This window comes from Nannobrachium achirus (assembly GCF_963921795.1).
Source record: "Nannobrachium achirus genome assembly, chromosome: 2".
NCBI classification, from domain to species: domain Eukaryota; kingdom Metazoa; phylum Chordata; class Actinopteri; order Myctophiformes; family Myctophidae; genus Nannobrachium; species Nannobrachium achirus.
The window spans coordinates 73,288,327-73,313,063 of NC_137811.1; positions in this window are offsets into that span (position 1 = coordinate 73,288,327).

A 24,737-nucleotide genomic window follows, 5' to 3' on the forward strand; every position below is an offset into this window, starting at 1 on the left:
GATGCAGGTTCGTTGGACAGTGTTCAGATGCAGGTTCGTTGGACAGTGTTCAGATGCAGGTTCGTTGGACAGTGTTCAGATGCAGGTTCGTTGGACAGTGTTCTGATGCAGGTTCATTGGACAGTGTTCAGATGCAGGTTCATTGGACAGATGCAGGTTCATTGGACAGATGCTGGTCCATTGGGACAAGTGCAGGTTCATTGGACAGATGCAGGTTCATTGGACAGATGCAGGTTCATTGGACAGTGTTCAGATGCAGGTTCATTGGACAGTGTTCAGATGCAGGTTCATTGGACAGTGTTCAGATGCAGGTTCGTTGGACAGTGTTCAGATGCAGGTTCGTTGGACAGTGTTCAGAAGCAGGTTCGTTGGACAGTGTTCAGATGCAGGTTCGTTAAACAGTGTTCAGATGCAGGTTCGTTGGACAGTGTTCAGATGCAGGTTCGTTGGACAGTGTTCAGATGCAGGTTCGTTGGACAGTGTTCAGATGCAGGTTCGTTGGACAGTGTTCAGATGCAGGTTCGTTGGACAGTGTTCAGATGCAGGTTCGTTGGACAGTGTTCAGATGCAGGTTCGTTGGACAGTGTTCTGATGCAGGTTCGTTGGACAGTGTTCTGATGCAGGTTCATTGGACAGTGTTCAGATGCAGGTTCATTGGACAGATGCAGGTTCATTGGACAGATGCTGGTCCATTGGGACAAGTGCAGGTTCATTGGACAGATGCAGGTTCATTGGACAGATGCAGGTTCATTGGACAGTGTTCAGATGCAGGTTCATTGGACAGTGTTCAGATGCAGGTTCATTGGACAGTGTTCAGATGCAGGTTCGTTGGACAGTGTTCAGATGCAGGTTCGTTGGACAGTGTTCAGATGCAGGTTCGTTGGACAGTGTTCAGATGCAGGTTCGTTGGACAGTGTTCAGATGCAGGTTCGTTGGACAGTGTTCAGATGCAGGTTCGTTGGACAGTGTTCAGATGCAGGTTCGTTGGACAGTGTTCAGATGCAGGTTCGTTGGACAGTGTTCAGATGCAGGTTCGTTGGACAGTGTTCTGATGCAGGTTCGTTGGACAGTGTTCTGATGCAGGTTCATTGGACAGTGTTCAGATGCAGGTTCATTGGACAGATGCAGGTTCATTGGACAGATGCAGGTCCATTGGGACAAGTGCAGGTTCATTGGACAGATGCAGGTTCATTGGACAGATGCAGGTTCATTGGACAGTGTTCAGATGCAGGTTCATTGGACAGTGTTCAGATGCAGGTTCATTGGACAGTGTTCAGATGCAGGTTCGTTGGACAGTGTTCAGATGCAGGTTCGTTGGACAGTGTTCAGATGCAGGTTCGTTGGACAGTGTTCAGATGCAGGTTCGTTGGACAGTGTTCAGATGCAGGTTCGTTGGACAGTGTTCAGATGCAGGTTCGTTGGACAGTGTTCAGATGCAGGTTCGTTGGACAGTGTTCAGATGCAGGTTCGTTGGACAGTGTTCTGATGCAGGTTCATTGGACAGTGTTCAGATGCAGGTTCATTGGACAGATGCAGGTTCATTGGACAGTGTTCAGATGCAGGTTCATTGGACAGTGTTCAGATGCAGGTTCATTGGACAGTGTTCAGATGCAGGTTTGTTGGACAGTGTTCAGATGCAGGTTCGTTGGACAGTGTTCAGATGCAGGTTCGTTGGACAGTGTTCAGATGCAGGTTCGTTGGACAGTGTTCAGATGCAGGTTCGTTGGACAGTGTTCAGATGCAGGTTCGTTGGACAGTGTTCTGATGCAGGTTCGTTGGACAGTGTTCTGATGCAGGTTCATTGGACAGTGTTCAGATGCAGGTTCATTGGACAGATGCAGGTTCATTGGACAGATGCTGGTCCATTGGGACAAGTGCAGGTTCATTGGACAGATGCAGGTTCATTGGACAGATGCAGGTTCATTGGACAGTGTTCAGATGCAGGTTCATTGGACAGTGTTCAGATGCAGGTTCATTGGACAGTGTTCAGATGCAGGTTCGTTGGACAGTGTTCAGATGCAGGTTCGTTGGACAGTGTTCAGATGCAGGTTCGTTGGACAGTGTTCAGATGCAGGTTCGTTGGACAGTGTTCTGATGCAGGTTCGTTGGACAGTGTTCTGATGCAGGTTCATTGGACAGTGTTCAGATGCAGGTTCATTGGACAGATGCAGGTTCATTGGACAGATGCAGGTCCATTGGGACAAGTGCAGGTTCATTGGACAGATGCAGGTTCATTGGACAGATGCAGGTTCATTGGACAGTGTTCAGATGCAGGTTCATTGGACAGTGTTCAGATGCAGGTTCATTGGACAGTGTTCAGATGCAGGTTCGTTGGACAGTGTTCAGACGCAGGTTCGTTGGACAGTGTTCAGATGCAGGTTCGTTGGACAGTGTTCAGATGCAGGTTCGTTGGACAGTGTTCAGATGCAGGTTCGTTGGACAGTGTTCAGATGCAGGTTCGTTGGACAGTGTTCAGATGCAGGTTCGTTGGACAGTGTTCAGATGCAGGTTCGTTGGACAGTGTTCTGATGCAGGTTCATTGGACAGTGTTCAGATGCAGGTTCATTGGACAGATGCAGGTTCATTGGACAGATGCTGGTCCATTGGGACAAGTGCAGGTTCATTGGACAGATGCAGGTTCATTGGACAGATGCAGGTTCATTGGACAGTGTTCAGATGCAGGTTCATTGGACAGTGTTCAGATGCAGGTTCATTGGACAGTGTTCAGATGCAGGTTCGTTGGACAGTGTTCAGATGCAGGTTCGTTGGACAGTGTTCAGATGCAGGTTCGTTGGACAGTGTTCAGATGCAGGTTCGTTAAACAGTGTTCAGATGCAGGTTCGTTGGACAGTGTTCAGATGTAGGTTCGTTGGACAGTGTTCAGATGCAGGTTCGTTGGACAGTGTTCAGATGCAGGTTCGTTGGACAGTGTTCAGATGCAGGTTCGTTGGACAGTGTTCAGATGCAGGTTCGTTGGACAGTGTTCAGATGCATGTTCGTTGGACAGTGTTCTGATGCAGGTTCGTTGGACAGTGTTCTGATGCAGGTTCATTGGACAGTGTTCAGATGCAGGTTCATTGGACAGATGCAGGTTCATTGGACAGATGCTGGTCCATTGGGACAAGTGCAGGTTCATTGGACAGATGCAGGTTCATTGGACAGATGCAGGTTCATTGGACAGTGTTCAGATGCAGGTTCATTGGACAGTGTTCAGATGCAGGTTCATTGGACAGTGTTCAGATGCAGGTTCGTTGGACAGTGTTCAGATGCAGGTTCGTTGGACAGTGTTCAGATGCAGGTTCGTTGGACAGTGTTCAGATGCAGGTTCGTTGGACAGTGTTCAGATGCAGGTTCGTTGGACAGTGTTCAGATGCAGGTTCGTTGGACAGTGTTCAGATGCAGGTTCGTTGGACAGTGTTCAGATGCAGGTTCGTTGGACAGTGTTCAGATGCAGGTTCGTTGGACAGTGTTCAGATGCAGGTTCGTTGGACAGTGTTCTGATGCAGGTTCGTTGGACAGTGTTCTGATGCAGGTTCATTGGACAGTGTTCAGATGCAGGTTCATTGGACAGATGCAGGTTCATTGGACAGATGCAGGTCCATTGGGACAAGTGCAGGTTCATTGGACAGATGCAGGTTCATTGGACAGATGCAGGTTCATTGGACAGTGTTCAGATGCAGGTTCATTGGACAGTGTTCAGATGCAGGTTCATTGGACAGTGTTCAGATGCAGGTTCGTTGGACAGTGTTCAGATGCAGGTTCGTTGGACAGTGTTCAGATGCAGGTTCGTTGGACAGTGTTCAGATGCAGGTTCGTTGGACAGTGTTCAGATGCAGGTTCGTTGGACAGTGTTCAGATGCAGGTTCGTTGGACAGTGTTCAGATGCAGGTTCGTTGGACAGTGTTCAGATGCAGGTTCGTTGGACAGTGTTCTGATGCAGGTTCATTGGACAGTGTTCAGATGCAGGTTCATTGGACAGATGCAGGTTCATTGGACAGATGCTGGTCCATTGGGACAAGTGCAGGTTCATTGGACAGATGCAGGTTCATTGGACAGATGCAGGTTCATTGGACAGTGTTCAGATGCAGGTTCATTGGACAGTGTTCAGATGCAGGTTCATTGGACAGTGTTCAGATGCAGGTTCGTTGGACAGTGTTCAGATGCAGGTTCGTTGGACAGTGTTCAGATGCAGGTTCGTTGGACAGTGTTCAGATGCAGGTTCGTTGGACAGTGTTCAGATGCAGGTTCGTTGGACAGTGTTCAGATGCAGGTTCGTTGGACAGTGTTCAGATGCAGGTTCGTTGGACAGTGTTCAGATGCAGGTTCGTTGGACAGTGTTCTGATGCAGGTTCATTGGACAGTGTTCAGATGCAGGTTCATTGGACAGATGCAGGTTCATTGGACAGATGCTGGTCCATTGGGACAAGTGCAGATTCATTGGACAGATGCAGGTTCATTGGACAGATGCAGGTTCATTGGACAGTGTTCAGATGCAGGTTCATTGGACAGTGTTCAGATGCAGGTTCATTGGACAGTGTTCAGATGCAGGTTCGTTGGACAGTGTTCAGATGCAGGTTCGTTGGACAGTATTCAGATGCAGGTTCGTTGGACAGTGTTCAGATGCAGGTTCGTTAAACAGTGTTCAGATGCAGGTTCGTTGGACAGTGTTCAGATGCAGGTTCGTTGGACAGTGTTCAGATGCAGGTTCGTTGGACAGTGTTCAGATGCAGGTTCGTTGGACAGTGTTCAGATGCAGGTTCGTTGGACAGTGTTCAGATGCAGGTTCGTTGGACAGTGTTCAGATGCAGGTTCGTTGGACAGTGTTCTGATGCAGGTTCGTTGGACAGTGTTCTGATGCAGGTTCATTGGACAGTGTTCAGATGAAGGTTCATTGGACAGATGCAGGTTCATTGGACAGATGCTGGTCCATTGGGACAAGTGCAGGTTCATTGGACAGATGCAGGTTCATTGGACAGATGCAGGTTCATTGGACAGTGTTCAGATGCAGGTTCATTGGACAGTGTTCAGATGCAGGTTCATTGGACAGTGTTCAGATGCAGGTTCGTTGGACAGTGTTCAGATGAAGGTTCGTTGGACAGTGTTCAGATGCAGGTTCGTTGGACAGTGTTCAGATGCAGGTTCGTTGGACAGTGTTCAGATGCAGGTTCGTTGGACAGTGTTCAGATGCAGGTTCGTTGGACAGTGTTCAGATGCAGGTTCGTTGGACAGTGTTCTGATGCAGGTTCGTTGGACAGTGTTCTGATGCAGGTTCATTGGACAGTGTTCAGATGCAGGTTCATTGGACAGATGCAGGTTCATTGGACAGATGCAGGTCCATTGGGACAAGTGCAGGTTCATTGGACAGATGCAGGTTCATTGGACAGATGCAGGTTCATTGGACAGTGTTCAGATGCAGGTTCATTGGACAGTGTTCAGATGCAGGTTCATTGGACAGTGTTCAGATGCAGGTTCGTTGGACAGTGTTCAGATGCAGGTTCGTTGGACAGTGTTCAGATGCAGGTTCGTTGGACAGTGTTCAGATGCAGGTTCGTTGGACAGTGTTCAGATGCAGGTTCGTTGGACAGTGTTCAGATGCAGGTTCGTTGGACAGTGTTCAGATGCAGGTTCGTTGGACAGTGTTCAGATGCAGGTTCGTTGGACAGTGTTCAGATGCAGGTTCGTTGGACAGTGTTCTGATGCAGGTTCGTTGGACAGTGTTCTGATGCAGGTTCGTTGGACAGTGTTCTGATGCAGGTTCATTGGACAGTGTTCAGATGCAGGTTCATTGGACAGATGCAGGTTCATTGGACAGATGCAGGTCCATTGGGACAAGTGCAGGTTCATTGGACAGATGCAGGTTCATTGGACAGATGCAGGTTCATTGGACAGTGTTCAGATGCAGGTTCATTGGACAGTGTTCAGATGCAGGTTCATTGGACAGTGTTCAGATGCAGGTTCGTTGGACAGTGTTCAGATGCAGGTTCGTTGGACAGTGTTCAGATGCAGGTTCGTTGGACAGTGTTCAGATGCAGGTTCGTTGGACAGTGTTCAGATGCAGGTTCGTTGGACAGTGTTCAGATGCAGGTTCGTTGGACAGTGTTCAGATGCAGGTTCGTTGGACAGTGTTCAGATGCAGGTTCGTTGGACAGTGTTCTGATGCAGGTTCATTGGACAGTGTTCAGATGCAGGTTCATTGGACAGATGCAGGTTCATTGGACAGATGCTGGTCCATTGGGACAAGTGCAGGTTCATTGGACAGATGCAGGTTCATTGGACAGATGCAGGTTCATTGGACAGTGTTCAGATGCAGGTTCATTGGACAGTGTTCAGATGCAGGTTCATTGGACAGTGTTCAGATGCAGGTTCGTTGGACAGTGTTCAGATGCAGGTTCGTTGGACAGTGTTCAGATGCAGGTTCGTTGGACAGTGTTCAGATGCAGGTTCGTTAAACAGTGTTCAGATGCAGGTTCGTTGGACAGTGTTCAGATGCAGGTTCGTTGGACAGTGTTCAGATGCAGGTTCGTTGGACAGTGTTCAGATGCAGGTTCGTTGGACAGTGTTCAGATGCAGGTTCGTTGGACAGTGTTCAGATGCAGGTTCGTTGGACAGTGTTCAGATGCAGGTTCGTTGGACAGTGTTCTGATGCAGGTTCGTTGGACAGTGTTCTGATGCAGGTTCATTGGACAGTGTTCAGATGCAGGTTCATTGGACAGATGCAGGTTCATTGGACAGATGCTGGTCCATTGGGACAAGTGCAGGTTCATTGGACAGATGCAGGTTCATTGGACAGATGCAGGTTCATTGGACAGTGTTCAGATGCAGGTTCATTGGACAGTGTTCAGATGCAGGTTCGTTGGACAGTGTTCAGATGCAGGTTCGTTGGACAGTGTTCAGATGCAGGTTCGTTGGACAGTGTTCAGATGCAGGTTCGTTGGACAGTGTTCAGATGCAGGTTCGTTGGACAGTGTTCAGATGCAGGTTCGTTGGACAGTGTTCAGATGCAGGTTCGTTGGACAGTGTTCAGATGCAGGTTCGTTAGACAGTGTTCAGATGCAGGTTCGTTGGACAGTGTTCAGATGCAGGTTCGTTGGACAGTGTTCAGATGCAGGTTCGTTGGACAGTGTTCTGATGCAGGTTCGTTGGACAGTGTTCTGATGCAGGTTCATTGGACAGTGTTCAGATGCAGGTTCATTGGACAGATGCAGGTTCATTGGACAGATGCAGGTCCATTGGGACAAGTGCAGGTTCATTGGACAGATGCAGGTTCATTGGACAGATGCAGGTTCATTGGACAGTGTTCAGATGCAGGTTCATTGGACAGTGTTCAGATGCAGGTTCATTGGACAGTGTTCAGATGCAGGTTCGTTGGACAGTGTTCAGATGCAGGTTCGTTGGACAGTGTTCAGATGCAGGTTCGTTGGACAGTGTTCAGATGCAGGTTCGTTGGACAGTGTTCAGATGCAGGTTCGTTGGACAGTGTTCAGATGCAGGTTCGTTGGACAGTGTTCAGATGCAGGTTCGTTGGACAGTGTTCTGATGCAGGTTCATTGGACAGTGTTCAGATGCAGGTTCATTGGACAGATGCAGGTTCATTGGACAGATGCTGGTCCATTGGGACAAGTGCAGGTTCATTGGACAGATGCAGGTTCATTGGACAGATGCAGGTTCATTGGACAGTGTTCAGATGCAGGTTCATTGGACAGTGTTCAGATGCAGGTTCGTTGGACAGTGTTCAGATGCAGGTTCGTTGGACAGTGTTCAGATGCAGGTTCGTTGGACAGTGTTCAGATGCAGGTTCGTTGGACAGTGTTCAGATGCAGGTTCGTTGGACAGTGTTCAGATGCAGGTTCGTTGGACAGTGTTCAGATGCAGGTTCGTTGGACAGTGTTCAGATGCAGGTTCGTTGGACAGTGTTCAGATGCAGGTTCGTTGGACAGTGTTCAGATGCAGGTTCGTTGGACAGTGTTCAGATGCAGGTTCGTTGGACAGTGTTCAGATGCAGGTTCGTTGGACAGTGTTCTGATGCAGGTTCGTTGGACAGTGTTCTGATGCAGGTTCATTGGACAGTGTTCAGATGCAGGTTCATTGGACAGATGCAGGTTCATTGGACAGATGCTGGTCCATTGGGACAAGTGCAGGTTCATTGGACAGATGCAGGTTCATTGGACAGATGCAGGTTCATTGGACAGTGTTCAGATGCAGGTTCATTGGACAGTGTTCAGATGCAGGTTCATTGGACAGTGTTCAGATGCAGGTTCGTTGGACAGTGTTCAGATGCAGGTTCGTTGGACAGTGTTCAGATGCAGGTTCGTTGGACAGTGTTCAGATGCAGGTTCGTTGGACAGTGTTCAGATGCAGGTTCGTTGGACAGTGTTCAGATGCAGGTTCGTTGGACAGTGTTCAGATGCAGGTTCGTTGGACAGTGTTCAGATGCAGGTTCGTTGGACAGTGTTCTGATGCAGGTTCGTTGGACAGTGTTCTGATGCAGGTTCATTGGACAGTGTTCAGATGCAGGTTCATTGGACAGATGCAGGTTCATTGGACAGATGCTGGTCCATTGGGACAAGTGCAGGTTCATTGGACAGATGCAGGTTCATTGGACAGATGCAGGTTCATTGGACAGTGTTCAGATGCAGGTTCATTGGACAGTGTTCAGATGCAGGTTCATTGGACAGTGTTCAGATGCAGGTTCGTTGGACAGTGTTCAGATGCAGGTTCGTTGGACAGTGTTCAGATGCAGGTTCGTTGGACAGTGTTCAGATGCAGGTTCGTTGGACAGTGTTCAGATGCAGGTTCGTTGGACAGTGTTCAGATGCAGGTTCGTTGGACAGTGTTCAGATGCAGGTTCGTTGGACAGTGTTCTGATGCAGGTTCATTGGACAGTGTTCTGATGCAGGTTCATTGGACAGTGTTCAGATGCAGGTTCATTGGACAGATGCAGGTTCATTGGACAGATGCAGGTTCATTGGGACAAGTGCAGGTTCATTGGACGTTCATTGGACGTTCATTGGACAGATGCAGGTCCATTGGGACAAGTGCAGGTTCATTGGACAGATGCAGGTTCATTGGACAGTGTTCAGATGCAGGTTCATTGGACAGTGTTCAGATGCAGGTTCATTGGACAGTGTTCAGATGCAGGTTCGTTGGACAGTGTTCAGATGCAGGTTCGTTGGACAGTGTTCAGATGCAGGTTCGTTGGACAGTGTTCAGATGCAGGTTCGTTGGACAGTGTTCAGATGCAGGTTCGTTGGACAGTGTTCAGATGCAGGTTCGTTGGACAGTGTTCAGATGCAGGTTCGTTGGACAGTGTTCTGATGCAGGTTCGTTGGACAGTGTTCTGATGCAGGTTCATTGGACAGTGTTCAGATGCAGGTTCATTGGACAGATGCAGGTTCATTGGACAGATGCAGGTCCATTGGGACAAGTGCAGGTTCATTGGACAGATGCAGGTTCATTGGACAGTGTTCAGATGCAGGTTCATTGGACAGTGTTCAGATGCAGGTTCGTTGGACAGTGTTCAGATGCAGGTTCGTTGGACAGTGTTCAGATGCAGGTTCGTTGGACAGTGTTCAGATGCAGGTTCGTTGGACAGTGTTCTGATGCAGGTTCGTTGGACAGTGTTCTGATGCAGGTTCATTGGACAGTGTTCAGATGCAGGTTCATTGGACAGATGCAGGTTCATTGGACAGATGCAGGTCCATTGGGACAAGTGCAGGTTCATTGGACAGATGCAGGTTCATTGGACAGATGCAGGTTCATTGGACAGTGTTCAGATGCAGGTTCATTGGACAGTGTTCAGATGCAGGTTCGTTGGACAGTGTTCAGATGCAGGTTCATTGGACAGTGTTCAGATGCAGGTTCGTTGGACAGTGTTCAGATGCAGGTTCGTTGGACAGTGTTCAGATGCAGGTTCGTTGGACAGTGTTCAGATGCAGGTTCGTTGGACAGTGTTCTGATGCAGGTTCGTTGGACAGTGTTCAGATGCAGGTTCGTTGGACAGTGTTCAGATGCAGGTTCATTGGACAGTGTTCAGATGCAGGTTCATTGGACAGTGTTCAGATGCAGGTTCATTGGACAGATGCAGGTTCATTGGACAGATGCAGGTTCATTGGGACAAGTGCAGGTTCATTGGACGTTCATTGGACGTTCATTGGACAGATGAAGGTTCATTGGGACAAGTGCAGGTTCATTGGACAGATGCAGGTTCATTGGACAGATGCAGGTTCATTGGTCAGTGTTCAGATGCAGGTTCGTTGGACAGTGTTCAGATGCAGGTTCGTTGGACAGTGTTCAGATGCAGGTTCGTTGGACAGTGTTCAGATGCAGGTCCGTTGGACAGTGTTCAGATGCAGGTTCGTTGGACAGTGTTCAGAGTTCAGATGCAGGTTCGTTGGACAGTGTTCAGATGCAGGTTCGTTGGACAGTGTTCAGATGCAGGTTCGTTGGGACAGTGTTCAGATGCAGGTTCGTTGGACAGTGTTCAGATGCAGGTTCGTTGGACAGTGTTCAGATGCAGGTTCGTTGGACAGTGTTCAGATGCAGGTTCGTTGGACAGTGTTCAGATGCAGGTTCGTTGGACAGTGTTCAGATGCAGGTTCGTTGGACAGTGTTCAGATGCAGGTTCATTGGACAGTGTTCAGATGCAGGTTCATTGGACAGTGTTCAGATGCAGGTTCATTGGACAGTGTTCAGATGCAGGTTCATTGGACAGATGCAGGTTCATTGGGACAAGTGCAGGTTCATTGGACGTTCATTGGACGTTCATTGGACAGATGAAGGTTCATTGGGACAAGTGCAGGTTCATTGGACAGATGCAGGTTCATTGGACAGATGCAGGTTCATTGGACAGTGTTCAGATGCAGGTTCGCTGGGCAGTGTTCAGATGCAGGTTCGCTGGGCAGTGTTCAGATGCAGGTTCGCTGGGCAGTGTTCAGATGCAGGTTCGCTGGGCAGTGTTCAGATGCAGGTTCGCTGGGCAGTGTTCAGATGCAGGTTCGCTGGGCAGTGTTCAGATGCAGGTTCGCTGGGCAGTGTTCAGATGCAGGTTCGCTGGGCAGTGTTCAGATGCAGGTTCGCTGGGCAGTGTTCAGATGCAGGTTCGCTGGGCAGTGTTCAGATGCAGGTTCGCTGGGCAGTGTTCAGATGCAGGTTCGCTGGGCAGTGTTCAGATGCAGGTTCGCTGGGCAGTGTTCAGATGCGGGTTCGCTGGGCAGTGTTCAGATGCGGGTTCGCTGGGCAGTGTTCAGATGCGGGTTCGCTGGGCAGTGTTCAGATGCGGGTTCGCTGGGCAGTGTTCAGATGCGGGTTCGCTGGGCAGTGTTCAGATGCGGGTTCGCTGGGCAGTGTTCAGATGCGGGTTCGCTGGGCAGTGTTCAGATGCGGGTTCGCTGGGCAGTGTTCAGATGCGGGTTCGCTGGGCAGTGTTCAGATGCGGGTTCGCTGGGCAGTGTTCAGATGCGGGTTCGCTGGGCAGTGTTCAGATGCGGGTTCGCTGGGCAGTGTTCAGATGCGGGTTCGCTGGGCAGTGTTCAGATGCGGGTTCGCTGGGCAGTGTTCAGATGCGGGTTCGCTGGGCAGTGTTCAGATGCGGGTTCGCTGGGCAGTGTTCAGATGCGGGTTCGCTGGGCAGTGTTCAGATGCGGGTTCGCTGGGCAGTGTTCAGATGCGGGTTCGCTGGGCAGTGTTCAGATGCGGGTTCGCTGGGCAGTGTTCAGATGCGGGTTCGCTGGGCAGTGTTCAGATGCGGGTTCGCTGGGCAGTGTTCAGATGCGGGTTCGCTGGGCAGTGTTCAGATGCGGGTTCGCTGGGCAGTGTTCAGATGCGGGTTCGCTGGGCAGTGTTCAGATGCGGGTTCGCTGGGCAGTGTTCAGATGCGGGTTCGCTGGGCAGTGTTCAGATGCGGGTTCGCTGGGCAGTGTTCAGATGCGGGTTCGCTGGGCAGTGTTCAGATGCGGGTTCGCTGGGCAGTGTTCAGATGCGGGTTCGCTGGGCAGTGTTCAGATGCGGGTTCGCTGGGCAGTGTTCAGATGCGGGTTCGCTGGGCAGTGTTCAGATGCGGGTTCGCTGGGCAGTGTTCAGATGCGGGTTCGCTGGGCAGTGTTCAGATGCGGGTTCGCTGGGCAGTGTTCAGATGCGGGTTCGCTGGGCAGTGTTCAGATGCAGGTTCGCTGGGCAGTGTTCAGATGCAGGTTCGCTGGGCAGTGTTCAGATGCAGGTTCGCTGGGCAGTGTTCAGATGCAGGTTCGCTGGGCAGTGTTCAGATGCAGGTTCGCTGGGCAGTGTTCAGATGCAGGTTCGCTGGGCAGTGTTCAGATGCAGGTTCGCTGGGCAGTGTTCAGATGCAGGTTCGCTGGGCAGTGTTCAGATGCAGGTTCGCTGGGCAGTGTTCAGATGCAGGTTCGCTGGGCAGTGTTCAGATGCAGGTTCGCTGGGCAGTGTTCAGATGCAGGTTCGCTGGGCAGTGTTCAGATGCAGGTTCGCTGGGCAGTGTTCAGATGCAGGTTCGCTGGGCAGTGTTCAGATGCAGGTTCGCTGGGCAGTGTTCAGATGCAGGTTCGCTGGGCAGTGTTCAGGTGCAGGTTCATTGGACAGTGTTCACACACAATGAACCTGCATCTGAACACTGTCCAATGAACCCGCATCTGAACACACTCTCCCCTCCTCCTCTCTCCCCTCCTCCTCTCTCCCCAACCTCCTCTCTCCCCTCCTCCTCCTCTCCCCTCCTCCTCCTCTCTCCCCTCCTCCTCTCTCCCCTCCTCCTCCTCTCTCCCCTCCTCCTCCTCTCTACCCCCTGAAGGTTCTCCTCTTGTGGTGTCGCTGATAGGGGCTCTGCTCAGGGGGTTCCCGGACCGCTGGGCGTACTACCTGCGTCAGCTGCAGCAGGAGCACTTCAAGCGCATCCGGAAGTCGTCGTCCTACGACTACGAGGCGCTGGACCAGGCCATGGACGCCAGCATCCAGGTCCTCCCCGCCGAGCACCAGGACCTGTACCGAGACCTCAGCGTGCTGCAGAAGGACGTCCAAGTGCCCGCCAAGGTCTGCAGCAGTGTTGATTTGGTCGACTAAAACTATGACAAAAAATGTTTGGCGACTGCGCTTTTTTCACTGACGAAAACTAAATAAAAACTAAGCTGTGATGACTAAAACTAAGACTAAATATATTGACAATTTCGTCAACAAAATACAAACTAGACTAAAACATTAGGGAAGGACTAGAGGAGAAGAGAGTCATTTTATGTTTGGTTGCTCTTAGCTGTTGCATGCGGAAAATAGCAGATCTACAGGCTCACAACGCGTCGCAGTGAGCCTGTAGATCTGCTATTTTCAGCACACAACCAAGTGTAAAATCAGTCATTACGATGCGATCAAGGCCTGCCAAAATACATTTCAGTTGACTAAATCAACTGTAGATTTAGTCGCCTAAAATCTAATGATATTTAGTTGACTAAAATTAGACTAAAACAAATGCTTTTCAGGTGACTAAATTATGACTAAAACTAAATTACATTTTATTTAAAAGACTATGACTAAAACTAAATCAAATGTTGCTGTCAAAAACAACACTGGTCTGCATGCACGCACGTCAACACCATAGACTGTATAAAAGATATGGACAAAGCGAAGCCATTGGTTTCTATGCAGCGCAAATGACACAATATGGGTCCTTGGCATGGGTGTTGCCATCATAGATTGTAAAGGCACCAGAGGATGCTATTGGCTGCCAACGGTCACGTGCCACCGCAGGGATACATGGGAGAATGTGGTCGGAGCCTCCCGAAATACAGCACACGAAGAAGAATCAGTTTGGTTGGCCACGCCCCCCACAACTTTATCATACTGAGAACTTTAGCCAAAAATAGCCGATCTACAAGCTCACAAAGCCTTGCAGCACGAGGCGTTGTGAGCTTGTAGACTAAGTACAGAGTGAAAGGTCAAGATTATTAAAGGACAACTCCGCCCTAATTCACTTCTAGGCTCATTTTCCTACTTATATTGATCCAAAAAGACTGTCCATGGGGTCTATTAGTCAGAAATGCCCCTGTTGTCCAGTTTCCCCTTCAGAACGCAGCAGGTGTCATAGCATAGAGTGGAGCCTATAAGACTATCGCTTTTACACTATTTGTTGTGTTCAAAAGTGATTTTCTTTTTCATGAATGTGGTACTAGTTGTCATTACAAACACATCCATGACTTGGTTGTCCCACAAAAGCCACCACAATCTCATAAACAATGTTTTGGGGTGATCATTCGGCACAAGTGCCAATCAAAGTGACTGCACTGGCCAATCACAGGGCATCTTTTCCGGGACTTGGCGAAACACATAAAAGTATAACATCTGTTTAGCAGAGTGTGATGGCTTGTGTGGGACAACGATGACATGGATGTGTTTGTAATGAGAACTAGTCCCACATTCATGAAAAATAAAAAACACTTTTGACCACAACAAATAGTGTAAAAGCGATAGGCTTATAGGCTCCACTCTATGCTATGAGAGCTGCTGGGTTCTGCTGGGGAAACTGGACAACAGGGGCATTTCTGCCAAATAGACCCCATGGACAGTCTTTTGGGATCAATATAAGTAGGAAAATGAGCCTAGAAGTGATTTAGGGCGGAGTTGTCCTTTAAGTATTGAACCGTCAAGTGTTTAAATATCTGAAACACCAATTTACATGAATCCAAAATACACTGATGATTGTGCTGTCAAACAATGAAACTATATGGATTCTGTGAAAAGGTTGTGCTTCATCTCTCTCTCAACTACGGGGTCCTTGGGCTGAAAACGTTGTAGACCCCTGCGTTGGGACATGATTCTACAAACACCTTATCAATCCTAACTTAAAGGGATATTTCACTTTCAAAAAAACTTTTGGTAATTTTATCATTTTATCAGGCTTTTATGAACACCCTGAACAGTTTTTAATTTGCTTGATTCAATATTTGATGTAAATGTTACCAGGCCCTCCAGGGCCTCTCCCCACACACCCATTGTAACTTCAAACTTCATTTTGATAGATTCATTAAAAACACCCATTATTTTTTCTGGTGACTCATACTACCCTCCTAATATGTGAGCAGGCCATGTTTTTTCGATAACTTTTTTCATTTATTTTTAATAATAATTTTTTTGTATTTATTTTCCATTTTCCCAAATAATTATTAAAAATACATGAAAAATGTTATTGAAAAAACACGGCCTGCTCACGTATTAGGAGGGTAGTATGAGTCACCAGAAAAATAATGGGTGTTTTTAACAAATCTATCATGGTTAAAATGAAGTTTGAAGTTACAATGGGTGTGTGTGGGGAGAGGCCCTTCCATTGCTCCCTGTTGAAAGTGGAATATCCCTTTAAATGTTTTCTGAAAGACATCCACTTTAGATTCAAAGTATTGTTATTGTACGCCCTCCAGCTTCAAAAACACCATAACTCGTCAAACTCGTTGGTGGCAGGGAATGAGGCAGTGCCAGGTTGGTTGGGTTTGCCACCCAAAAAATGTAATTTGTACTTTTTGTTTTTCCTTTTCATGTAAGTGGGTCTGCTTGTTCCTGTGGTAGATTGAGGACAGCACTGTCGATTGCTGCCCACATGATGATGTGAAAAATAAAAGTCCACACGATGGTCACCTATCTCTGCTGTTCTCCAACTCTTCAGTTACATGCAAGGAGGCAGAAATATGAGTGTTTTAAATTGGCTATAGAGATAAACTGTTGAACTATGCAATTAAGTAAGTGTACAGTAGACAGGGAGACATGGAATATTACGTTAACTAAAGTCACATTCCATAATGCATGGTCTTGCGTGGCCAGACTGTTGACTCCCACGATCTGCAAATGCTCCCGTCTTACGGTCTGGGAGGGAAATCTTATGATGAGTATCCGGCATGAGAAACTATAAAACGGATGTGAAGCCTCCTCCCCTCTTCCGTATGATTTTTATAGTCACTCACATTTATCCTAATATGAATAAAAATCATCTAAGCATACATAGCTTGCTGCTTATCAGATTTTAAAATTTAGTTTTGTGAGCAGAATTGTCAGCTTCCGACACTCGCTGCTCGGGAGCTGTAGTTCCAGACTCTACATAGCATTTGGAGATTGTGGAATAGAGGCAGGGAGGCAGAAATATGAGTGTTTTAAATTGGCTATAGAGATACATTGTTGAACCATGCAATTAAGTAGGTGTACTGCAGACAGTAACCTGACTGCGCCAGATGGTGGCAGCAGTGCGTATGCCTGCATAACGCTCTGCCTTTACCATCTGAGATCTCTCGGGGAGAGTTGATATGGTGCCGGACGAATCAGCGGCAGCTACGGGCGGGCTCTGAGCGGCTCTGAGCCAATAGAGTCTGACTGCAGACCACGTGGAAACCCAGGAGGCGGATTCTGGGTGTAACGTCATGCAGACAGGCCAATATGAGTGGCTGGAGTTGGCACTCCCAGATTGTGATAGAGACGGCCCCATCCAATCACCTGCTAAAGAATTTGAAAAAATGGCCCACCCCTTTACATCGGGTCTGCCCGAGCAATCCTAGATGTAAGGCAGAGCGTTATGCAGGCATACGCACTGCTGCCACCATCTGGCGCAGTCAGGTTCGCAGACAGGGAATATGACGTTAACTCAAGTCACATTGCATAATGCATCTCCCCAGGTTCTGTGTGTGGTGTGGGACTTGGAGGAGGTGGAAGACGTCCTCCAGGAGTTTGTCAACAAGTCTCTGCTCTTCAGGGACTGTCACCACAGGCCGTACCTCTACTACCTCCATGACCTGCAGCTGGACTTCCTCGCCGAGCAGAACCACTCCCAGCTACAGGTTAGAACAGTGGTTCTCAATCTCTGGGTCGGGATCCCCAGATGATTAACTTAGTGTGCAACATTGTTTTCTCACTCAACTCAACAAAATAACATAAAGTTTAAGTGTACAGAGGGTATCTGCACATTCTAAAGTGACAATTTAATACCTCTAAAATGACAAATTAATAATTGGCCAAATTGTCAAATATTAGAGGCAGACATTTTGAAAATAGCAGATCTACATGCTCACAATGCCTTGCAATTGATTATAATAAATGTACTTACAACTTAGCTTGTAGATCTTCTATTTTCACAATAATTGCCTATGGAATTGAGACAAACAAAATTGACTCTTGACACTCTTATCACAGCCCTACTCTTAGGCAGTAGGGCTGGGAAATAGATTGACATTTTGTGTAAGTGTTTTTTATACTTTCAGAAAGTGGTGAGGTGCATAGATTTCTCTCACAATATGTTTTATACGCGTTGTACTGTAGGCCATTAGTTCTCAAAGTGGTCCAGGGGTCCTTGAGGGAGTTCCAGGGGGTCCCCAGCTAACTGATAGTTGGGAACCAAATGGACCCTTATTTGGCCTGCAACTCAGAGAGTGTACAAATGGAACCAAATGGACCTAGAATTAACACTGATTTTACAATATAAATTGGGGACTCCGAGATAGAAATTAACCCTCTAAGGCCCGCATTAAGAAATACTTGAAATAAAAAATTGAAAAAAATCAGATGGTGTTGTAGGAGTCCTATTAACTCATACAGTGCCAGGCGACTTTTAGAGCAACTTTCTCACTATGGGCTTCCCTGCCAAGCGACTTTGGGCGACTTTTACTTAGAAAAAAAACCCAAAAAAAGGGTTCTATCAAACATGGCAGCCATCTTTGTTTACATTTTAGGAAAACATAATGGCTATTATCTCAAGAATGCCTGAACGGAATTCCAATCTTTTTTTTTTGTTTGAAAGCTGTGAACAGCCTGCACAAACATGGTGCATGATCTGTGCATGGGTGTGCATGATCTGTGCACTACAAATTACATGGAAGTCTATGGAGAGGGCTGGCACTAATGCCACTCGAGGGCATTTTTAATTGGCAGTAAGTGAGTTAAGAGGTAAATGTAATGTTTTTTTCAAAAAAATGTTTTTGTAAGATTTTATAGCCATAAATCATAAATCATAAATCATGCTCTAATTTACATATGGGGGATATTTTTCACAATAATAACATATGTACATGTTCTAGACATTCTAATGATCACCAAAAAAAATAGTGCAGGCATTTTACTTATGTTTTTGTGAGGTATAGCTTCCATGAAAAAGTGAGATGTTGTTCGTCAAAACTCTGGAATTTCAGCGGGTGTGGCGGGTGTGAATGTCAGCCCCTGTGGGGGGTATTTATATGCAAATATTGTGGCCAATGGCATTGTAATACTAAACAATAGAATCCAATGGTGGTGTTTAGGTGGTAGGGGGAGCTAAAATAAAATGATTTAAACCTTTTTTTGGATAAAATACAAACGTTGTAATATTACAACCGTGGGCCTTAGAGGGTTAAATGTGCGTCCGTAGCCCTAACGTCAATGTCAAACTCCTTGAAATTAAAATGGTCGGGAATCACTGCTAGAGCTGTACAAATCTTCTTTTATGGGGGTCCCTGGCATATCTTTTCAAATGGGGGTCCGTGGGCTGATAGGTGTCAAATTGGGGGGTCCTTGACATGAAAATGTTTGAGAACCACTGCTGTATGCAACACAAGCCGAGGATTCCGATCCATCAGGCAACCGTTAATGTCAGACCTTTTGTGCTTGTGCGTGTGCGTGTGTGTGTGTGTGTGCGCGCGCGCGTGTGTGTGCGTGTGCGCGCGCGTGTGTGCGTGTGCGTGTGCGTGTGCGCGCGTGCGTGCGCGTGCGTGCGTGCGTGTGTGTGCGCGTGCGTGCGTGCGTGCGTGCGCGTGTTCTCATGCAGAGCCTCCATGCCAAGGTGGTCCATAAATACCAGCAGTATTACAGAGAGGCTCCTCCCACAACAGGAGATGCAGAATGTCTCTACTGGTGCAGGTTCCTCATCTACCACATGGCCAACGCCAAGCTGTCCCAGGTACACGCACGCACGCACGCACGCACACACGCACTATATTCACAGAATATTCTAATATTCTAATATCAAAGACACTATTTGACGTTGTTCACCAAAGTCGAATATTTGCAATTTTTTTTCTCTATATATATATTATTTCTTCATTTATGCAGATTGGCTCCATTAGGTGGATGAATGGGTTAATGCTCTATGCTGATGTCATGCGTCACGTTTCGTCTCCCGGAATGAATTACCAGTGGGTAAAACAGCGGCCAGCCGACAAACTCCATGTCATGATGGAGGAAGAGCCAGCTAATGTCACTTCTAGACCGAGAATTGCTCGTTTTTTTTTTGGATGTAAAAAAAAATATATATATATATATATATATATATATATATATATATATATCCCATTTAGGCCTAACCTATAGTTAGGACCAAATCAGAAATTAGCCTACAAAAACAAATATGTGTCCGATGCTGGTGGAAACGGCCAAATGTCGGCAATTTTACAAGTCAGAAAATGCGAAAATAAGATTGATTTAAATTTTTCTTTGTTTTTCGTTTTTGTATATAATTAACAGTTTGAATATAGAAGAGGGTTTTCATTCCATAAGATATCTTTGTTAAGGTCGGTATATGGCAAGATTAGTGTAGCAAAGTTGCCTTCTTTGGGAGAGTTTTACTGCTGTTTTAGGAGGCGGAGAAATGGAGCTCTTTAGATTTGCATAGCGATTTCACGGGAGCACGATTGGTTTAAGGAATGCATTGTCTCGTGTTTCAGCACGCCCATACAGCGTGCTATCTGCTTGTAAACAGTCTACACAGTAACTAACTTCATCTCGCTAATGTTAACGGTTTGCTGAAGACAGTATTCTGGAAGGATGTATTTTTTTTATGTATACATCGTGATCTCAGTCGCTCTCGGACACACAAAGAAAACGTGGAAAATCGAAGCAGCATGTTGAAAACGCTATGTCATCATGAGTCCTTGTGCTGGCATTACAGGCGACACGCTCACTCGTCTGTAGTGAAAATAAAAGATACAGTTTCGCTACTCACCAAAACAAAGACGGATTTGGGGAGTTGAAAGCCTACTTTACTTAGTGGGAACACTCAGAGTCCCCAACATCGCGTCTAAAATACACTTTTTTATCCAGATAACATAATATTTCACCGGAAGGCAAAATGTGGTCAATGGACATTTCTATTGACAAGATCTGTAGAGGGCGGTGTGGAGTAACTAAAACCTCTGGTGAAAAAGTTTATTCTCTGGTAAAAAAGTGTATTAAAGTGTATTTTAGACGTGAGGTGGGGGTTTCTGAGTGTTCCCACTAAGTAAAGTAGGCTTCCATCACCCTTTAACCGTCTTTGTTTTGTTGAGTAACGAACCATATTTTATGTTTATTACATGCAGACGAGAGGGTGCGCAGGCAGCGCAGCCGTTCCTGCCTCGTAAGGGCTCATTGGTAACATAGCGTCAAGGCTCATTCTAACGCTCTCCTCCTCCTCCTCCTCACTGCATGAGCACACACCGCTTGAATCGGTCGATGTTTCGGTCCTAAAGTTATTAATTGTTTCACTTGCTTTAAGCATTAAATAAATAACCTGCTGAGAGACTCTGAACTCACTTACTCAGCGTTTACAAATCATTCGTTCAAAAGTGAGTAGGCTTCTGAATAACGCAGTAGTCTACAACAAAAAGAAGAAGAAAAAAACTAAAAGAAAAAGCTGCCTTCTCTGTCCTGCGGGGGAAAACACATATCTGCAAGCCCACAACATGTTGCATTTCGATCGGTTGTAAACTTGGAGATCTGCTATTTACGGTGCAGCACACTGGTGCGTGGACAATGCCGCTCACAAGCGCGACCACCGATTGTAAACAAATCAACGTGATGGATATAATTCCAGTGGAGAAACGCAAAGTTTGGATTTATATTAAAAATGCACCAATGGATTGGATATACACAACACTTTTCCCTGTACCTTCAGAAGTTCAGAACGTGCCGAACTAAAAGGTAATACATCGCGGGGGCGCCCGTTTTTTATTGCAAAACTGGGACTACACATTTAGAGCATTGGTTCTCTAAGTGCTTGAGGGAGTTTTAGGGGGTCGCCAGCTAAATGATAGGAACCAAAAAAATTGACCCTTATGGGTATGGGTACACATGGAATGGGTCCATTTGGTTCCGTATACACTGCAGATTCTGATGCATGACAAACTGGGGGTCCTTGAAATGTAAATGGTTTAGAATCAATGATAGAGCCTTGGACATTAAAACATCTTTTCAAGTGGGGGTCCACGGGCTAATGTGTCCATTTGGGGGTCCTTGACATTAAGATTACAAGTAGACCAACACATGATGTGTGCCATCTAAATGATAGGAACCAAATAGACCCTTATGGGTAGGTGCATGTGTTATAGCAGCTTTGCAAAGTACAAGTACAATATCTGCTAAGTGGGTAATGTATATGTTTTGCAATAATAATCTCAATCTAGTCTACTAAATAACTAGTAGTTTTAAATAATTGTAGTGGAATAAAAGTACAACATTTGAAGTTGACAGCTATACAACTGTGGGTGTGGTTTGACTTGGGGGGAGTGATTTAGGGGTGTAGACAAGTACCTATTGTCCCTCCCATTGTCACACCCACTTCTGGCTACCTAGAGGTGCCAAATGTACCTTGCATTCAAATGGCGTTGTAAGACGATTGCTTTCATTCAAATAATTTGTGTTTCATTCAGCCAAACTGTCACTCCCTCCAGTCATGAACGACACCGTAGTTCTGCATACTGATCGTTTATTTAAGCGCTCTCACAGCTTAAACAATCCAAACCGTCGAACTAATAAATAAAGCATAAAACAAATACTTGCATTAATAAACAGAAACAAAACAATTGTACAAAAACAAACAATGAAACCATACAAATGCCAAACAATACAAACAATATACCTTGCTGGCTGCATTGACTTGGAAGGGAATGGCGTAACATGATGCCCAGGGACAGACTCATACAGCAACACAACTGCAATAAAAGTAATTTCATTAACCAGACGTTCAAACCCATATAATGTTGAATATTCACTTCAAGGATCAAGGACAAACGTACCTTCCTCCCGCATCGCCACTTCAAATGGGGGGAAGTGCAACCACTAACGGGTTCGAGTCCCAGCTAGACTATATAAGGGGTTCCATGCGTAACCATTTCCGGTACAAATAAATGCTTCTTATAACTTATACATAATGATATGGGCATAAACATGGACATATGAACATAAAGAACCAAAATGGGAAATTAACAACCAAAATAAGAAATAAACAATTGTACTGGCAGTTACACAAAAGTTGTGTGTTGCTGCGTCCGTCCCTGGGTCAGCTTGGAAGGACTCGGGGACGGCACCACCCTGCTCCCACTTTGTGGGGGAACATTAGGCCGAAATAGACGATCTACAAGCTCACAACAATGTGAGCTGGTATTCATGGTGAATTGGTGTAGACGGGGGGAAAGAAACAAGAAGGCTTGACTTGAGCAGCCAACATGGTGCAGTGTTAAAGTTACAAGTCGAGACAAACACATGCTGGCCTCTATGGAATCCAAATGGTCTTGGTGACAAAGAACTTTAATCCATGAAAATCTAATCTGATCATTTTATTTTCTATTATCTTGGTTTGGTTCTTGACTCTTATAGCAGTACCTCTGTTGTTTCATTCTCACTGCTGTTGCTGCTTTGACACTTGAATTTAATCAAAAGGTTCATCTTATGTCATGTGGATGTGAACATGGACATTATTACGGTAATGCTGTGTTGTGCATCTCAATAAAACCTAAAGTTTTGCTTAAAATTACAATAAAAAGAATCCTGCTGAAATATGTTTTATTGTAAGTAAATGATACAAAGACCTTTGTTCAACTCAATGTAACCAAGCCAGTTCCACAAATAAAGTATACGTACCCAGCAACATATAAGAAAAAAACTAAACTCTAATAATAGCATGGACATACTGGTCATTTTAATGGTGATTTGATCTAGGTTCACTTTACTGCATTCACCCTGGCCTGTATTGTATCAGTGCATGTAAACCTAGCCTAGTCTGTCACACATTTCTTAAACACCGTTAAGCACAGAAATGTTTAACACTATCAGTCATTTGCTTAACAAAGGAATATGGTTATTGTAGTCAAAATGACTGTAAAATAAAGATATTGAACATAATGGGACATGCAAAGTATGCTTAATGCTTCAAAAACATTAATAAACAAAGAATATTCTCAAGTAATAATTCAGCATCAGTATATGCTTAAAGTGTTCACTGGAAACAAACAGTGAAGGTTGAACAAGAACAAAAAGTCAAGGTTCTTAACAAGTGGAACTTTATCACAGTATATTATCTGAAGAGACTGTCATTGTAGTGATGACTGGAGGAGGCACTGTCTTCATGTGGATCTGAATATATGAGAGAGAGAGGAGGGGGGGGGGGGGGGGGGAGTACAAATGAACATATTTCCAGGTTGTAATTGTCAATAGTATATTAATATCAGGACTGTGTGTTTAGCAATATGGCATAAGTGTCGTCTTTTCTTGGTTTTAAATACCTTTATTATACTCATGCCTTTTATACATCTCCAATATATCATTCTGTATAACCCATTTACCAGCATAGGTGATCTACAAGCTCACAATGCGAGTATGTTGGGAACTTGCAGATTTGCCGTTTTCAACAAATGTTCACCTAATCTCACTGAATGTTCACCTATTATGACATGACCATAATATGGAAGCTAGGGTTCATGTGGTATTATACTTTAAATGTAGGGAGTGAAAATGTTCACAAATAGCTAAAAATGTCTGATCTACAAGCTCACAATGCTACACGATGCAATGAATTTATCATCACAACATGACATTATCCTATCCAGTATCAATATTCAGGCATTTGGACAAGAATATAGATGTATATTGATGTAATTGTTTATCCCCAAAATAATGAAGGCTAATTTGACCTTTGAAACAAATGAATAAGTCAGTGAGTCCAAAAACGTAATAACTGTACTTTGGCTTCATATGGCAGTATTGTATAATCCTAAACATCTAAAGCTTATCAAGGTGAAGGCTGGGCTCAGTGCCAGCAGGTCTGGACCAGCATGAGTCAGGACTAGCAGGCTAGCAGCAGATCAGTGGAGCTCTAAATGTTTTATGGTGCAGTTTGTGGCGTCCTTACCTGTCACAAGAGCCACCACTGCCTGACTCTACTGCTCCTGTCCCAGTGCTGTCCATGGTCTCTGCAGGGTAGGAGGACCTCTCATCCTGCTGAGGTTTGGACCTGGAGGTTAAATCTTTCTCTTTACTTTTGGAGCCTTTGGGCCGGCCTGTCCCCTTCTTCTTGGACTTGTTTTCACCCTTCACTCCCAGCAATGAATGGCCCTCTGTACAGAAAATGATACACACAATATAGACATTTAACACTTCAGAAATGTCACTTAAACCCTGTTTAAAGAAAATCCAGTCAATCTCAACAAGAATAATAATAGGCTAATACATAATGTGTTCTCTCTCTTACCGTCACTTGGTGCCCCCTGCAGTTCAACAGTGGAGGTTCTGCTCTTCTTTTTAACAGGCTCTCCATCAGAGGAGGACTGTTGCTGCTTCTTGTCTGCTTCTAGAAACACACATGAAAAGGAATTTAAATAGGATATATTATTAACATGGAAACACATATAGTTTGGAGATTTGGGTAAAGGGAATTACATTTGGTAACACATTGGGAATAGTTTATAACAATGATAACAATAAAAACTAAAATCCAAATAAAATGGGGGGGGGGGGGGGGGGGGGGGGGATAATTTGGAGCATGTGTGTGT